The following is a 17426-nucleotide window of genomic DNA, read 5'->3' as shown; positions in this document are numbered from 1 at the left end:
GTTGGAGGTTCTCCACTTTTAAGAGCTGCCATGCCTCAGATGGTACATTAATTCCAAGGCCAGGAAGCATATATTTAAAATTGCAACAAGCAGCAGAAAGAACAATGTAGTAAAGAAACAAGCAGAGAATTGGTGCTCTCAGCCAGCACAAACTGAATGGCAACAAAGGACCCCAGTTCTTTGTGTCCTGCAAACTGCATCTTCCAATTATACTAATTCTTTTAACTTTGCCTTGCCTGTCTGACACACCCTCCAAGACAAATCCCAACAGCGTATCCAAAATAGTGCTCAGGAAGGGACTCCGCTTTGCTCGGGGGAAAGTGTCTTTAAACATAATTCTGTCTCTTTCCAAGTTACACAGATTTTTCTTGTTTTCTCATCACCTCCAGCTCCCAGTTCGATCTGATAGACTGAGAGCTATTCTTGAAGCTGGCTATTACTACTCAACAGCTGCACTCAAGGGCCGCAAATGAAAAGAAACAGATCTCCCTTTCAAACTTGGAGAGGGTAATTTTCAAACCAAGGTACCCTAAAAGCATTCCAGTAAAGGTGAGGACATTCCTGTCCAGTGATTTAAGTTTCTGCTAACATTAGGCTTTCTTGAACTTGGAATACAGGTTGGGAAATATTGCTCTAAAAGATTTACTGCCTTAAATTTAACTTGTCTTTTGCTGACTCACAGCAAATCAAACAAGAGTACATGATTAAAGCAACAACAAAGACCATAAAAACAAACAAAAACTTAAATGAAACATGCTATGATCAAAGAATCACTTTTTTTGGTTTTGAACCTGGCTCTGACAAGTTTGTTGGCTGATAGTTCTCCCCACCTCCCCCCCAGGTGTGCTGTTTTATATTTACCTAAAGTGAATTTCGGCTCTATTTTGTTGTTAGCAAATATTACAGCTCAGTAAAAACAGATGTTAAAGTCACCCAGTTTTAGAGGGAAACACTGGATGCTAAGAAGCCAACATCCACAATATATGTGTTTTAAGGGTTTGAGTGTGGAGGTCACTTGGGATTAGATGGAGCACATGGACTAAAAAGTACTAATGTTTATTAGTCAGAATCTATTTTTCAGGTTGGTGTCTCCTAAGCTGCGGTCTAGACTGTGCACTCAAAGACTTTTTGACAATGCAAAATAAAGTGCAGTAATTGACAATCACGAAATTTGCTTCAACATCATGGTCCCAGTAAAAACTGAAATGCTAATGTGGACAGTCCCCCAATAACTTCTCTCCCTATGACACTGAATAACTTCTCAGCATCAGCCAACTTTATACTTCACTGATCACTGTGTTTTCAATGTTATTTGTAAATAGATTGAATTTGAGAAGGTACTCCAATACTCACCTCAAGATAACACATAACTCCTGAAAAACAGACTCTTTTGATGGGTGAGTCAGTTTTATCTCCTAACCCTTTTAGAATTAAAATTGTTTAGGCTATGAGTCATATTCAAATATGACAGTTTCAGCTGTTAGTCTGACAACTTCACATTAACTCTGTTGGGCTAGTCTTTTTGTTCTCTCACAGCATGTTGATCCATGTCACTAATGACACATTGTCTGAGTACCTTAAACCTGTCCTACTTTGAAACTTTCGTAAGTAGCAGCTATTTTTACATGCATTGTACACAAGACCTAAAAATAGAAGTAGAAACAGAGCAGATTTTTCTCATTATCTTACTCTAGATAGTAACCTAGTCCATGATTTTATGTATCTGACCAGGTGTGCTAAAGCCCCTTCTACCCCTCCCATGTTGATTTTCAGCTGGATGTATTATTTGCTGTGGCATTGTGTTTGGCATGGAATGAGTGAATAACAGCCAAACAAGAATAATCTAGGACATATTATTGATAAAGAATAGCTTACCTACTAATAGCTTGAGTTGTGTTCATATTTGCTGCCATTTCTGAAAGTGCTGATACACATTCAATATTCTGAAAATTATTGGTATGGCACACTATCACATGCTGACCTGTTTTGATCACTTGAAATGCGACTTCAAGACATACCTTCTACCTTACTGAGAAGATGATACAGGGATCAGTATGTACATGTACTAGAAATATTTAATTATGGAGTCTGGAAAGGCCCTGAGAGGTCTCTAGCCCCAGTCTCCTGCTCAAAGTAGGATCAGCTGTGAGGTCAGACCAGGTTGCTCAGGGCTTTAGCATGGTGGATCTTGAAGATCTCCAAAGGCGGAGACTGCACAGTCTCCCTACACAACCTATTCTATTTCCTGACTTTGCTCATTAAGTTTTTTTTTTTTTCCTTAAATCAGCTCTCAAAGTCTCTTAATTTATGTGCATTGTCTCTCATGCTCCCATGATGCACTACCACTCTGTTATTTTTGTAACCTCCCTGCAGGTACTGGGAGGAAACTTCTAAGTGCCCCCAAAGGCATCCTGACTCCAAACTGAACAATACTTGATCCCTTAGGCTTTCCTCAGAGGGTAAGCACTCGAGTCCCTGCCCACCCCATGGCTTTCCATTGAACTTCACTTATTAACAACCTTTTTTTCTTGGGAGGGGGACAAAATTGGTTACAGTGTTCCTGGTTTGGTCTAACCAAGTGCTGAGCAAATGCTTTTAGTAAAGCCCTTGCTATGGTCCTCTTAACACAGCCCAGGATGCTGCTAGCCTGCCTTGCTGTCAGGGCATACTGCTGGCTCCGGTTTAGCCCACTATCCACCAGCACCTCCAGATCCTCTTCAGATCCTGTTTAGTGTCATCTACAAACTTGGTGAGGGTGCACTTCATCTCCTTCTCTGGGTCACTGATAAAGATATCAAACAGGAAAGGTCCCAGCATAGATCCCTGAGGTACTCAGAACCAGCCCGTAGCTACAGTATAACCGTGTAGCACTGTGTACTCTGCTATTGTGTTTGCTAGTATAGAACTGTGCTATAAGAAAAAACAGAGGGTTTTTCCCATATCCAAATAGATATATTTGTAATCATAACAGAATTAATGTAAAAAAAAATTAATATCTGAATTTACATCTGTAATGAATAAGATGGGGTGCTAGAAAGATTTTTAATGGAAAAAGTCATTCAAAAATGCTATCATAAAGCTCACTCGGGAGAACACTAAGTTTAAAACGTTTATTTGTCCTTGTGCTTTTGTATGAAGTCTTATGATGTGAACTGTTAAATGGAAAATGTGGAAAGAAGGTGATAAATGTAGAAAGGCATCAACATCAGTATTAATGGAGCAGCAATAATGTAGAAAATCAAGTTGTTCTTATCCTTATTTTGAAAAACATTTAACATTTGGGAAGGAAAAACAGAGAGAGTGAAACAAGATGGTCATTACAGGCTTATGATTTCCAGGCAACACTAACATTGTAATTATGTATAATTTTATACAATTACTTATACATGTGCATGCATGCACATTTTTTTGTTATACAGAATAGAGACAGAGATGAACCAATTTGGAAAAGAAAATAAGTTGAAAGCCGTATATTCAACATGGATCTCTTCAGCCATTCAAGAACAGTTGTTTCTTGCTGTTGGTCTTTCATTTTATGTTCCAGCCTTGGGCTGAGGGCAGAAAAATATAAATACTGTATGAAGCCTTAGGATGTTCCTGATCTTTTTTTTGACAAGCAAAAGTAAGAAACAACAGAAGTCTACAGAGGCAGCAATTTTATAGTAGTTCATGCTCATTTATTATTCTGAATGTAGTTTGGTGAGGTATTAAAGCATGTTTCTAATGGGCTTTGACAGATACCCCTTGACAAATTTTGCTGCAGTGTATACCTCCCTAGGTATTGATGTCACTTTTCTGATGAAGGATACGACCAGAGGGAAGAGCCTGGAAGAAACGAGCTGCTGCCAACACCTCAGATGCTCCCAAATGCTCATGTCTTAGCCAAAATAAACAGTTCAGTAGATAGGTGTAAACTGGAATGCCAGACTGCAAACTGGAGAGGTAAACGGTGTAGTTCAAGAAGGTACCAGCTTTGGTGACTTTGACCATCAGATTAAGATGGTCCTGCATATTAGCATTTACTGCTGTCATTACTGTATACATACATCACGTTTATTAAGATGCAGTTGATAAAGAAACCCACCACACTACATTACTGGCTACAAATTTAATTATGAAGGTAGGCTGATTTGAGCTGTTATCTTTGCATGAGTAGTCAATAGAGTTATTGGGATGACAATCTCATGCCATGAAACATTTCAGAAATAAGTCTCATTTTATATCTACGTTGAAGAAAAATAATTGCAGATCACCATTAAAGATATGTTGTTTTATTTTATTTTCACATATTAAACATTTAATCTAGTTTTAGCATTATTCTGTAACGGAAAAAAAAGAGTTGTTTTGGAAGCAAAATATTGAAATCTTTTGTTCTGAAGCCATGATAATACGACACTGTGATTTATTTCTGTGTTGTGGGATTTTGTTTGTTTTTGCTTTTGTTTTGTATATACAGCACTGGCCTAACTTCAAGAAATATTTGGTTTTGATGCACAGCCTCTTAAGAACTGCTCAAAGTGCTTATTTCTGGAATAGCATTAACATATAGACAGATACAATCCACAGCCAGAAACCTGCAAGTATATATACTGAGTCAAAGCACAGGACAGAGACTGAAGTAACTTGTGATTTCTTCTTTACTTAGAATTAAATTCATGTAAATTTGACTTCAGAGAGTCCAAGACTGCATCTTGATGTGTAATTTGAAGCAAGGTCTTAAAGGAAACTTAATACAAAGCTCTTTCTCAACTGCCATAGTGTTATTAATACAAGTACAATGGTGTACATGATCCTGACTGGTTTTAATGCATTATGACCACCTCACATGGAAGATATGATATAAAACTTACTCAAAATATTTGGTTTCTTAAGGATTTCAAGTGGTTTTTCAATGTTTCAGTAGCTCATTAGTAATGATGGAAATAAATCCCATTAGATGAGAATGATTAAGATTAGAGATGTAATTTCGCCTAAACAAATTATGACATACATTTTTTGGCAAGGCTTCAGCTAGAGCACTATATCCAGTTTGAGTACCACGATTACAAAGGGTAAAGGCACAACTGGAACTGTTCATGAGATAAAAGAGGTATTGACCAGATGACTAAGAAACATGGTGTATTTAGAAAAGATTTGGGGTTGGTTAGTCTACAGAACAGAAAATAGAGGGACAAGGATATGTCAACAAAGCAAAAGTTAATAACTGTCCTCTGAGTTTACTGTGGGTAGGATAAAATGGAATAAGCTTAACTTGCAGCAATTTAATTGCAGTCATTTAATTGAAGAGATTTAGTTTAGACATTAGGAAATACATTCTAATTAAGGAAGTAAGGGTCTAAAGGAATATGCAACTGAAATAGATTGTAGGTTGCAGAATCTCTTGGAGTATCTTAAAAGCAGAACAGAAGAACATCTGTCTGGATTAGATTATTCTTTGAAATTAAGAGCTGGAGATGAAGATTGTCTGAGTTCCCTTCTGGAATGTGTTCCATCATTTATGAGTCTGGTTACAAAACACTCTGGAGCTAAAGAGACACTGGAAAAGCAGATGAACAGCACTCCTCCCCTGCTTCCCCTCAACCACCCGCAAAATAATTCCCTCCCTAAATCTTGCTGAGTATGCATGCACATTTTAAAACATTGCTGTGTTGACACTCTCTTCTGTGTTTGATTTGATTTTTACAGATTGCTGTGATCAAATTCTATTAACCACAAGTGCTGAGAAAACACTTTAAAGCTGTTACGCACAAATACACCTTGAGAGTGAAGAGAAGAATTCACAAGAAATGCAATCTACACTAGAAGTCTGAATCATATGACAACCTCATCCTTTCAGAGAATAAAATGCCTAGGGTTTGAGACTGATACTTCTGATCACAAGGCATGAACAAGCTTCATGAAGAACCTCTGGTTCCAAATATGGAAGGTAGCTACAATCTTCTCATGATCTGTTTGATGCAGAAATAAACACTGGATAGATTTTTAAGGGCTTGTGTTAAATTTGTTCACTGTTTTGTCTTCTGATTTGTCACCTATCCATCAGTCTTACTGTCCCCTTTAACTCAAAAAAATGACAATTAGAGAAAGGCTATTGAAGGGTTTAACCTGACAGAGGAGAGACAATTTTGCTGTGGCCAGATAAATGAGGCTGTAGGAAGGAAAGCAATGAGGTGATCTTTCTCAAAGTCCTGACTCCATGCAGGTCCTATTTCTTTCTGGTCTCCTGAAATGGCAACTGAAAGCCATGACTTCAGTTACCATGCACTGAAGGTTACCCTGGGAAATCCAGCATCAAAAAATACAGGCCAGACTGTGCTGGAGGTGATGAGGCCAGTATCTGTTAAAAAAATCCAAAACCCTAAAAAGCACAACAAACCACCCTGCCTCCAGAAGGCAGCAGTCCTGCTGCGGCTGTGGATGTTGCCTGCAGTTTGGTGGAGTGGGTAGCTCCTCTCCCACTCTCCCCCATCTGCCAGATGGCTTCTCTTTCTTGCCTTTGCCCCAGAACTGACTGGCAAACATTTGGCAACAGATATCGAAATTGAAGTGACTGATGGAAATTCACTGCTTTTCATTTTCTCATTGCCTTCGACAACAGGGAGAGGAGAAAATGCATTTATGAGTATGCATTGTGATTTGTAGAACAGAAAGACTCCATTGGCAACTGTTATGCCTCTGAGCAGGTGCTGATCACTATTCTACATACAAAGACTTGTAATTCAGCTGCTATTCCAGAGAGCCCTTCATGAACCAGAACTGATTTGCAGTTGAGACAATGCTTGCAGAATGCTTCAGATGCTGAACTTGCTTTGCTTTTTACCATACCAAGGAGTTTAGACTTAATTGTGACTTATTCTAACATAAAATGGAAGACAATTGAGAATCAGACCTGTATCAGGTATCCTTGAAGACTCAGTTAAGAAAGTCACTCTATATAGTGACCTACAGCAACCAAACAAATAGTCCAGTATGCAAAACACCATTACCTTCTGAACTTAGCAGAATGAGTTTGACTAATGTACCTTGAAGACGGTTTACAAGAACTAGCCTCCTACCTCAGGTTACTTGTTGCCACTGCAGAGAAATGCTTCCAGGAAACATGGTTTCTTGGGCACGCCTTGTGCTGGAACCTATTTGCAAGGTTTCTCAGTCTCCAGCCATTGCATTTTGGAGAACATCAATCACTGCCTTTGGTGAGCAGAAGGAAGAGTACAGCTATTTGAGCCAGAAGGGAGTTCTGTAAAGTAGCAGCTTGAGGAAATTTCACATGCTGTTTATATTGTTCAAGGGGAGGGATGGCTTTGTGGGTTCCCCCTAAGAAGTAGTAATGGATGGGAGCAATTTTTATTTTCAGTCTCATGTGACTCATACTATTCACTTCAAAAAAGAGCATCTCCTTTGTAAAGTATTTTGAAGTTTTCTGCTTTCAGGAGAAAAATCACATTTTCAAAATTCTCATAGAGTGAAACTTATGTCCTACACATAAAGGACATGAAGGACATCTACTTTCATCACTCACGCAGTGCCTTTTCATCTTTTTGGCAGCATGCATTTGCACCAGGGATTTTTCTAGGTTTGTCTTGTCTGATGCTGCCTATGTTATCCTATCAATATTAAGTAAATAATGTCATTATGGTGTTAAAAGAAAGAAAAGAAAAAAAAAAAAGAGAACAAACAAGATGTTTTGATTCTCACTCTCAAAGACACAACTGCAGAGGGGTGCCTTGCTGATTCTGGTTATGAACAGAATGTGTGTGCATGAGTATGACAGGGAAAGGTAAAGGGAAATAAATACCTTTCAGTGCTCTAACTTGAGAATTTTTATTGGCCTCCTGGATCTTCTAGTCAGAGGCACTTTGCATTCAGCCCACCTTGTGACCTCAAAACTCTTGGAAGAGCCTTTCCCCACTGCTAGGCTCTTACTCATCTCTTGGCATCCAGTTGTCACATGTGACTCTAGGCAGAATGGAACCAGATTCCACTTACCATGAGGGGACAGCCCTGAGCACAAAGTGAATTTTGTGACCTCCAGGAGACAATTTTAGAGCAAGACACAATTTACACCCTACATACTTTTATAGCATAGATTTTTATGTACACAACAGCGTTAAAGGCACTTCAAAATCTATATGGAGACCACAGTCAGCACAATCTCTGAATTATTATTCCGACTGTTTTGCTTATTAAGATTATACCTTAGTGACTAAAGTCATTATTATACAGTGCAGGCAAAACAGCTTATACTGTGTCAAAGCAGCTAGCACTTCCCTCAATGTAAAAAGAAAATTAGTTTTGCAACACTGACCAAGACAACTGATGAACTACTCTTCTGCAACATTTGCAATTTGCAGAACCACAAGCTGGCACTGCTCCATGTAATGATCATTTACTATACAGTATACAGTAGGAAAAAATTGCAAAAGCAGGAAGTCTTCATTTTCTCCATAGGTGATGTAAAAAAGGAAAAATAAATAAGGTGAATATTTGGTGATGTTTATATCTTCCATGTTTCTGCAGAATGATACTAGTGATCATTGAATTCTTTCAGTTAGCATTGCCTATAAAAATACACAGCTAAGATAATTTTCAGCACTTGTTTGAATCTTCTTCTGATAAAACAAAACACTTTTTCTGCTTTTAGAGTTGCCATTAAAATACCTCCTCTGGACATGACTACTCTGGTTTTGGTTTCCTGTGCTGTTACCTGCAGTGCTGATGAATGCCATGGAGGGCATAACAAAAGCAGACCCCACATCATCACAACAAGCTGACACAAAATATCATTAGATGAAGGACCTTTCTATACCTGATGCTTCCCAAGGCACTCACTAATAGCTGAGACAGCAGGGATTTAATCTGACATAAAGTAATTGAACAGAAACTGGATTGTGCGTGTGTCTGTGTGTGCATGTGCAGTGCTATGAGATGTCACAAACTTCTGTTTTATAACTCAGCCATAAACATTTGCTCCAGGCAAAACACAGCACACAGTGTTCCATCTAGGGAGCAGTTTTTGTTTAAACAAATTAAAAAATATCAATTTGCTCTTTTTAAAATTTATGAGTGCCAATATTTCCTGTTCCCCTCTTCTACCATCCATCCACACTGGTCTGCACATGACTCAGTAGGGATTTGATTTATTGGAATTAATTTGGCAAATGATTAGTTCATAACATAGAGTAATGGCTTTGCAATTCTTTTTGGGGAAGTGGTAAAAGTATAGTTGTTAGAAAAGAGAAATACTTAATATGAGGGCAGGGTACCTGCTTATAACAGGACAGAGTTTCCTAAAACTGTGTGATCTCCAGTTTGCTTGTCCCTGTATAGAGAAGCACAGATTAATTGCTGCCAGGGAAATTCTCCCCAGGTCCTTTAAATGTCATGGTAGCAAATTGACCCCAACAATGTGGAATTTCCCACTCCTTGCATTTACAAACTTGTCAGAATTTGCTGTGCCAGCATATTTGGATTTGTTAACTTCAGAGGAGCAGAATTACCTCAGGCAGCTTACATTTTCCTGCCTTTTCTTCAAACATTGTATACAAAACAAGCTGCATTCCAACAAGAAAAGGGGGAAGCTCTGTATTACAAAACTGAAAACTGAATGACAACAGGAGCTCACAAAGCAAAGACAGGCTTGGAAACACTCAGTTGCTGGTCCCCTGGTCTTTGTTGGTATCTGGGACAAGGCTGCAGCAGTAGAGAGCAGAAAGCCATCTCTGTGGTATCAAACTCCCCTGTTCTTCCCTTCAAAATGAGACACAGAGGCTTCACTGGAGCTGACAGTCCTGCCCACTAACACTTTCCCTCCTATGGGAAGTGAGCAACACTGTTAAGGACAAGCAGATGAGCGACTGGCAACATGCTGATGAGTAATTGAGAGTTCTGATTTGCTTTGGCCCAGCCTGACATAGGAAGCCAAAAGTGAAAAGGGGTGAAATCTTCCCCCTTCAAAAAGTGAGAGAGGGGAGTGAGGCTCACTGACAGCATACTCCTCTGTCCTGGAGGGGCCACGGAGGACCATCTCTCTTTCAGTTCAGAGCTCTGAGGTTCACCGAGCGATGTGGCTGCTCACCAAGGTGTTATATTTGTGGGACCTTCTGAGTACCTCATCATCAGTTTTCACCTTGGGAAGGATGCTGGTTCATGCAGGTTTCTGAACACACAGTTCTGTAAAGCTGTAATACTTGAAGCCCTTTAAATCTTAGTCAGAGAGATTCTAAAAATTTCTCCTACTTTTGTTTTATTATCTCTCTTCTAGTTTAAAAGATCTCTATAGTAGTGTAGGATAAAATATGATTTGTGAGTCTCATATATTTATTAAAAGCAGGGATGATCCTCACAAAGTTTGTGAAGCTCCTCTGAAAGACACCTCTTGTTGGTGTCCTGGCAAGGTGTCCTTTCCAGGAGAGGTCCTGGCTTTCTCAGCAAGAGGTCCAGCACAAGGGACAACTGTCTGCACAGACACCTACATGCCCACACCTGATCAAGTCCAGCACGTGAAAGGGGACTTTCTGTGCTGTTCTCTCCATCTTATCCTTCTCTGCCTTGCATTTCATGGGAAGGGGAACATGATGACCTATACCACTCACAGACTTTATGATCACAGAATTGCTAAAATAAACCTTCAACTGCTGTGAAATCTGCAAGCACTGATACAGATGATGGACAGGAAACTTCAGTGAAGTTGCCTTTGTTTGTTATAGTCTTTGAATTTTTGCTGATCATAATCAGTTTCATAGTATGACTGCAACAAGAAAGGGATTATTTCTTTTGCTCTGGAATTTAAGGATGAGCATATTTGTTCAGAGGATAGACGTGACCAAATTAGAACATGCTACTGGGGCATAATAAATTCACAGTAATTGCAAACTAGTGTTCCTTGATTCTTCAGACACCATCATCTGTAAATATTCTGATCCTTTCATAGTTAGCTCATTCGTGCATTTGTCCTTATTGAATTAACTGTTGTCTTTTCTTTCATGCTGTCTCCTGAGGGAAGCCCCTTTTAAATCTTTTTGGTTTAATTCCATTAATTGGCATATTGTCTGGTCTTATGTTTCCCCTCCTGGGTCTTGAACTTACGTTCCTTCACTTATTAAAATCCTTAGCTATATTTCTGCAGCTTTGACTGACAATTTTCTTGATCAAAGGACAAAGCATGTGCTTTCTTATCTTTTATTTCCAGGCTAATGGTTAACAATGTAGTCAGTTTATCAGTCAATTTGTTAAGCCAGGGTGAGAGTTCTCTGTTCTGAAGTCATCACAAAAATCAATGATAATCAATTCATTTATTCTAGGCCACATTAAATTATTATTAACTATAATAATTAAAATTAAATAATTTAAAGGTCTTCAAGCCTTTACTGATTTATGGATAGTTCTTGCTTTTGCCCTTTGCTAGCAACTTGCACATTTTTAATCCTTTTTCAGTTACACTAATGAAGACAGCAACTAAATCACACAATCTTTTCAGTATGAAAAATCAGAGGGCTAAAGTTTTGCTTTCAGCATCACAACTCCCCCCCTTATATTAACAGAAGAATTAATGTTTAGGAAGTATGCAGCATGAAGTAGAAAAAGAAGTAGTTTTGCTGAATATTATTGCAGTAACAAGAAAAATGGGTTGAAAACACAAACTTAATGCTACTCCTAGTCCATACATTTTACAGTTATGATAAACTGGATTAATGATACATTGAAAACATTTTGTTATTGATTTTTTTTTACAGGACACAATAAAAACATGTAATTACTTTACTGTAAATTACACATAGGAATTATATCAAGCTATAATCTTGAGTGTATCTTATAAGCCATCAAGTAAATGAAAAATAAGCAGGACAGAAAGACATCCAAAACACAGATGAGGTTAAGTAAAAGCAGAATCATCACATCTTTCCCAAATGTGTTCACCTTGGTGTCCCTTTTATCAACATGTCCCCAATCTTGACCAGAATATAAGGCGTGGTTTTCAAGGGTGAGAAGAACTAGTCCATAACAGTTTTCCTTAGGACTCATGAAGATCCCATCATGAAAGCCAGTAGTACTCTAAACATCATGGAGTCTTGCTTTGTCAGCTCCTTCCTATAGAGCAGGACTCTGACAAATGCTTATTTTTATATGTACGTATATAAAAATATGTGGAGAGGTAACGGCTGTGTAAGTTCTAAGGAAATCAGGCTGGTGAGAACTGTTCACTTCATGGCTTACAGTAATAATGACCTCTCATCTAATGAGCAAAGACCACATTCAGATCTCTCCTCAGGCAAGCTCTCATTTAAGCCAAGACCTGAGGAAAGAGTGACTAAGAATCTGTGAAAAATTCTGACAGTGTAAATTGCTGCTGGACAACTTCAAAGGTGATTTTGCTATTATAAGACTTCAGGGTATGGCCCATAGCTGTATGCATCCATCCAAATTTAATGAAAAAGAAACTGTATACTTTACCAAGTTTCACTTTAGAGGTGCTTTGTTGGTGGAAATTGAATAAGACCCACCTGCCTCAGCCTGTGCATTTGTTTGTTCGTGCCCAGATGGCAGCAGCTGGATTAGAAACAGCAGACATCCTGTGGAGCATAAGAGCTGCTCAGCCTTGTCAAAAGTTCTGTGTTTAACTTGGATCCCATAACGACACAACCTAAATAAATTATCACAAACAGTGTTGCTGAGATTTACACAAAGAGTAAAGGACTTTATCACATCCTTTTCAGCTGCCATTCTTCTTACTTAAGCCCTCTGAAAATGTGTATTCATAACTTTTTTTTTGGTTATGCCTATGGGCACACAGAATATTATCAGTTTTAAACAAAGGAGTCTGCCAAGCTTCCCAGTCTCTGCTCCAGAACTACTTCAAGGTGAGAATACATATTTAAAAATGTGGTTTGAAAACTCGAGGAATGGGACATTCTGGTCATTGTGTCTGTATGTCCTTGTTATCATGGACATTGTTTGCCTTAAATACTTTTCATGAACCTCATCATAAAACTTGTTCAACCTTTTCATCTGCAGTGCCCCTCCTAGAAGGGTACGTCTGAAGTTCAGTTCTCTGCCCTTTAGAAACCTTCTCATTTCTGCTCTGAATACATTCCTTCTCAGTTTACTTGTGCTTGTGATGACATATTAAGCAGATGCTTTTTCATTATGGTTTAGAAGATCTTTTCATACAGGTACTCATATATGATTGATCAGCTGAGAGAGAAACTTGAACTAAAATTTACTCTGAGTAAGCTTTCCCATGAAACCTGCACCTGCACAGCCTTTTAAGAGAGAGTTGAATTTTCCTTACTGTCAAAGCCACAATTTTGTGCCATAACAGGACATCTGTGTATTATCAGTTCTCAGCTTTCTGAAATAACCAGCTCCATGAGTGCAGGTTTCAGACAGTGCTGGACTCTCATAAGTGTTTTGCTGATTTCAGACTCTTAAGACTTTAGGTTTATTTTACCTAAATCTTCTGTGCTTGCTCCATCTTTTCCCCTGCTGTGTTTTAAGCCAGTAGATCTCCAGGGGACCCACAAGAGATTAGCAGAGAATGGTGTGCAGGCAAGCAGTGACATTCCAGAGGGGAGATTTTCAGCATGCCAAGAAAAGCAACACACAGCTTGTAACCACAGCCAAGCATAACACGATTTCACACATCTGTTGGTATAGGCAGTAGACAGCTCCTGTAACAAGACTTCTCAAGATGGAAAGCCATTTCAAGACTAGTGTTTCTGACACTATTGTGCCATGCTTTTAAAATATGTATGCTGCCATGAAGGCTAACAGAAGTACCATGCATATAATTTACTTGACCTTCCTAAATGCCAGCCCTGTCTCCATAAGTTAAGAAATCAGTTGCACTAATATTAGTGGCAAATTTCAGAAAACCAGAAAATAATATTCAAAGAATCCACTAGATTGTACCTATTATGGATTTGACTATACCAAATTTTTTGTCATCTCTAGCATCACTGGTTTGGGAAAATATTCTGTTGTTAGAATGACCAATATGGACATAGGATCTTTGTACGGCACAACTGCATTCCCTGGGAACTGGAGACTTCAGTCAGTTGGATCATGTCCAGGAAATCAGATCCTTAAGTCAGTTAAGTTACAACAAAAGCAATGGTGCAATTCAGACAAGAAAGATAAAACAAGATCAGCAGGCCACAGAAGATGCGGATGTCAGAAACAAGGCTGTATCTACTAAAAAATGAAAAATCAAAAGCTCTACTTTCTCTGATTCATGAGAGCCTGGCTTAATTGGAGAACAAAAACCCTACATGATTTTTCAGTGTTTTTAAGGTGAGCAATCACAAGTGGTCCTTTTTCAGAGCAGCACCCACTCAAGCCAAAGCAACAGAGCAAATCAGGAGTTAGCTCATACAATTCACACAGAAGACAGAAAGCTGGACTATGTGGAACTTTGTACCACTGACATTAAAAGATGCGTTATTTTAAAATAAATAGTCCAACAGATGCAGCTGTAGTTTGAACCGTAGTGGTAACAGTAGGATGATATTTCATACCTGGGCAGCTTATTCTCCTTTCTTCACCAGAAAAGGTGCATGAGTATCAAGATTTCTTTCAGTGACTGTAACAGTAACCTCTTGGTAGTAGAGATACATATCACTTTAACACTGGACCGGGGCAAGTAAATCACTGCAGCATTTCAACAGGTTTCTGCTCACTAGCTCAGCCATGGTAGCACTTTGGCTTCAGAGGGTCCCAGTTTTGCTATAAGATATTTTAATTATGCAAAACCTTAAAACAAACAAAAAAAAGCTATCTGTATTTTGCAGCTCTGCCATCTGAAAATAGGCAAGACTGTTCAGAAATCAGCCTCAGCTACTCCTGATTTATCGATTTATTCACATCCCTCTTAGGACACATTAGGTTTTATCTTTAATTTTCCACTGCTCACCTTCCTTTTGCAATTTCATGAAGACTGAATTTGGTTAAAGCAATGAATGTAATTAGCTTAATGTATACTTATGCTTCAAACACAGATGCCCGAAAAAGTATATGTAATAATTTTTGCAAAAAATGACCTATTTCATCTTATCTGAATATAAAAAGTTTTAATAACATTTCAGAATTTGGAACTCTGGTTCAAATTTTGAGGCTTCAGAGTTGCATACAATTATTAGAACTGCTAAATATGCAATGTAGCATGTTATTGGAGGGCACCTTCAGATTCTGAATAAAAATGGTTTGGACAAGGAAGGAAATAAAGAAAAAGAGGAATAATAAAAAAATTCAAGTGTAGAAGACATCTTAAAACACAGTTCCCTACGTGTTAAACTTAACATCTGAAATAGGTGACATATATTGCAATCCATATGTTCTTTCTGGAGAAGAAATATTGATGTTATTTCAACGGTATCCAAAACTTCAATCAAACTGAATGTCTTTTTCACAACTATTGTTGTTGTTACTGGAGATTTCATGCTCTTCTTTCAACCCCAGGTATTCATGAAATTTTTAGGCTTCCCATGTGGAACAGCCACAGTACGACCAAATAAAAAAATCTATAGTCCTCTTGAGAAAAAGCCCCAAACTTAAAAGTCTGAATAGACCAATACATGATAAATTATAATTGCTTTTAAGTAGACAGTGTTATGGCCTCACATCAAGCAACAGATTATTACTAAGGGCATGAAAAGGGTGCTCTAGCACTCATGTATATTAATCACATAAAGGCTAATGTACACATTTCTAGATAAAAATGATAAAACTGTAAATCAGATTAATTCTTTTTTTGTCGGCTGGCCAGTAAGGCTAGTTCTAATAAAGGCTAATATATATTTATCATCTGGAATATAATGCTATTTTACTATTTTATTAGTTATTGCCCTTACTGCATTAAGTCATCCTCCCTTTTAAAATGCCAGACCTTATCAGATAACATGTGATGTTGGTAATAAAACCAATGAATATAAATAGGGGGCTGAAATTAATCTATTCTAAGAGTGTTACATTTTCACTGTCTGTTTTTGTCATTAATGTTAAGGAAGTAAGAAGTATTGAATGAAAATGTCATAACCTTTACCAGTGTGTAGCAAAACACCACAAAGACAAAAAATGTTCTTTGATCATCCTGTGGGGGCTGGCAGACTCTGGATGATGATTAATAATTACAAGACATTTAGAGGTAATTTTTCAAATCCTATCTAATTTAGAAAAATCTATAATACATAAGATTAAAAGTTACTTCAGGCTGGTGCTTTCAATCTTTGTTCAAAGACAAAACTTTTAAAGAAAATATTTTAGATAAACTAGGATCAATGCCCTTTGGGTAGAACAAAGACTAATGAGTGGTTAGTAGCTTGGTGACCACCCATCAAACCAAGGACTGCTAATCAAAGCAGCCCCCAAAATTACTGTGGTTAAGTATGAGGAGTGTGTCACCAGGATGACCATGAGCACTGACTGGCCACCAGGACAACGAGCCCCCAGCCACAGAGTATGGATGTTCACTGGTGGAATGTCTACTGCAAGGGAGAGGTGTCTCAGCAAGGATTTGACATCCTCCAAGGTGTGTCCTTAGAGCAGAAGGACCGGCTCTGGACACCCTTTTTGAACAGAGTAGTGTCATACAGTGACTCTGGATGCAGACCACACTCCCAGTCATTCCTATCAGTGAAGTTCTCTAGCACCATTACAACATTTCAGTCTATGTTTTTCTGATAAGACTCTAAGAGCCTTGAAATGTCGTGGTTTTTACAGCCCATATTGACAGAGACCAGCAAAACAGGACTATTATTGTCATGATTAAGTATTCCTCCCCTAATAACTGTAGCATTAGTAATGCTGAAGGGTAAGATTAGCAATGCCTGGGGAACTGAAATGTAAGAGATCAATGCTGTAAAATGCTGCAAACCTCTGAGGTGTGGAATAGTTTGTGTTTCACTCAGAGGTTTTTAGCACACTGTAGGATCAAGTCTTACCTTTCCCAAAGACTCAGGGATAATATCCACACTATGCAACAGAGCAAACCTGTGCCTGCTGGCCAAATCTGTTCCAGAAACCAACCCAAAAATAATCACATTGGCAAATCATTAGCAGAATACAACCCTTTCAAAACCCAGTTGTGCACCCACCATGCTGTGCTGTTCTGTGCTGAGTGCTGGCACTAGCTCTTTTTGACAATGACTCCAGAATTCTGCAGCATTTTATTAGAGGTTGTCAACATGTCTCAAAGTCCTAAAGGTGTACTAAATAAAATCCTGTGGAAAGTAAAGAGAGATTATCTCAGTCCAAAAACTAGTGAGGATAGTTACTCTCAATCTGAAACTCGGTTGCTATGTGACAGGGCTCCATCTACTCTGTCATAAGAAGAATGGAGACCTTTTTTTTTTTTTAGGTTGAAATTTGCAGGAAAAGTACACTGTCCAAGTTGGAGAATGTGTCCCTGCACTTCTTTTTCACAACTAAGGAGT

Source organism: Streptopelia decaocto (assembly GCF_964273445.1).
Source record: "Streptopelia decaocto genome assembly, chromosome: 2".
Classification (NCBI taxonomy): domain Eukaryota; kingdom Metazoa; phylum Chordata; class Aves; order Columbiformes; family Columbidae; genus Streptopelia; species Streptopelia decaocto.
The sequence above is the reverse complement of the archived record's forward strand: the minus strand, read 5'-3'. Positions refer to the sequence as shown.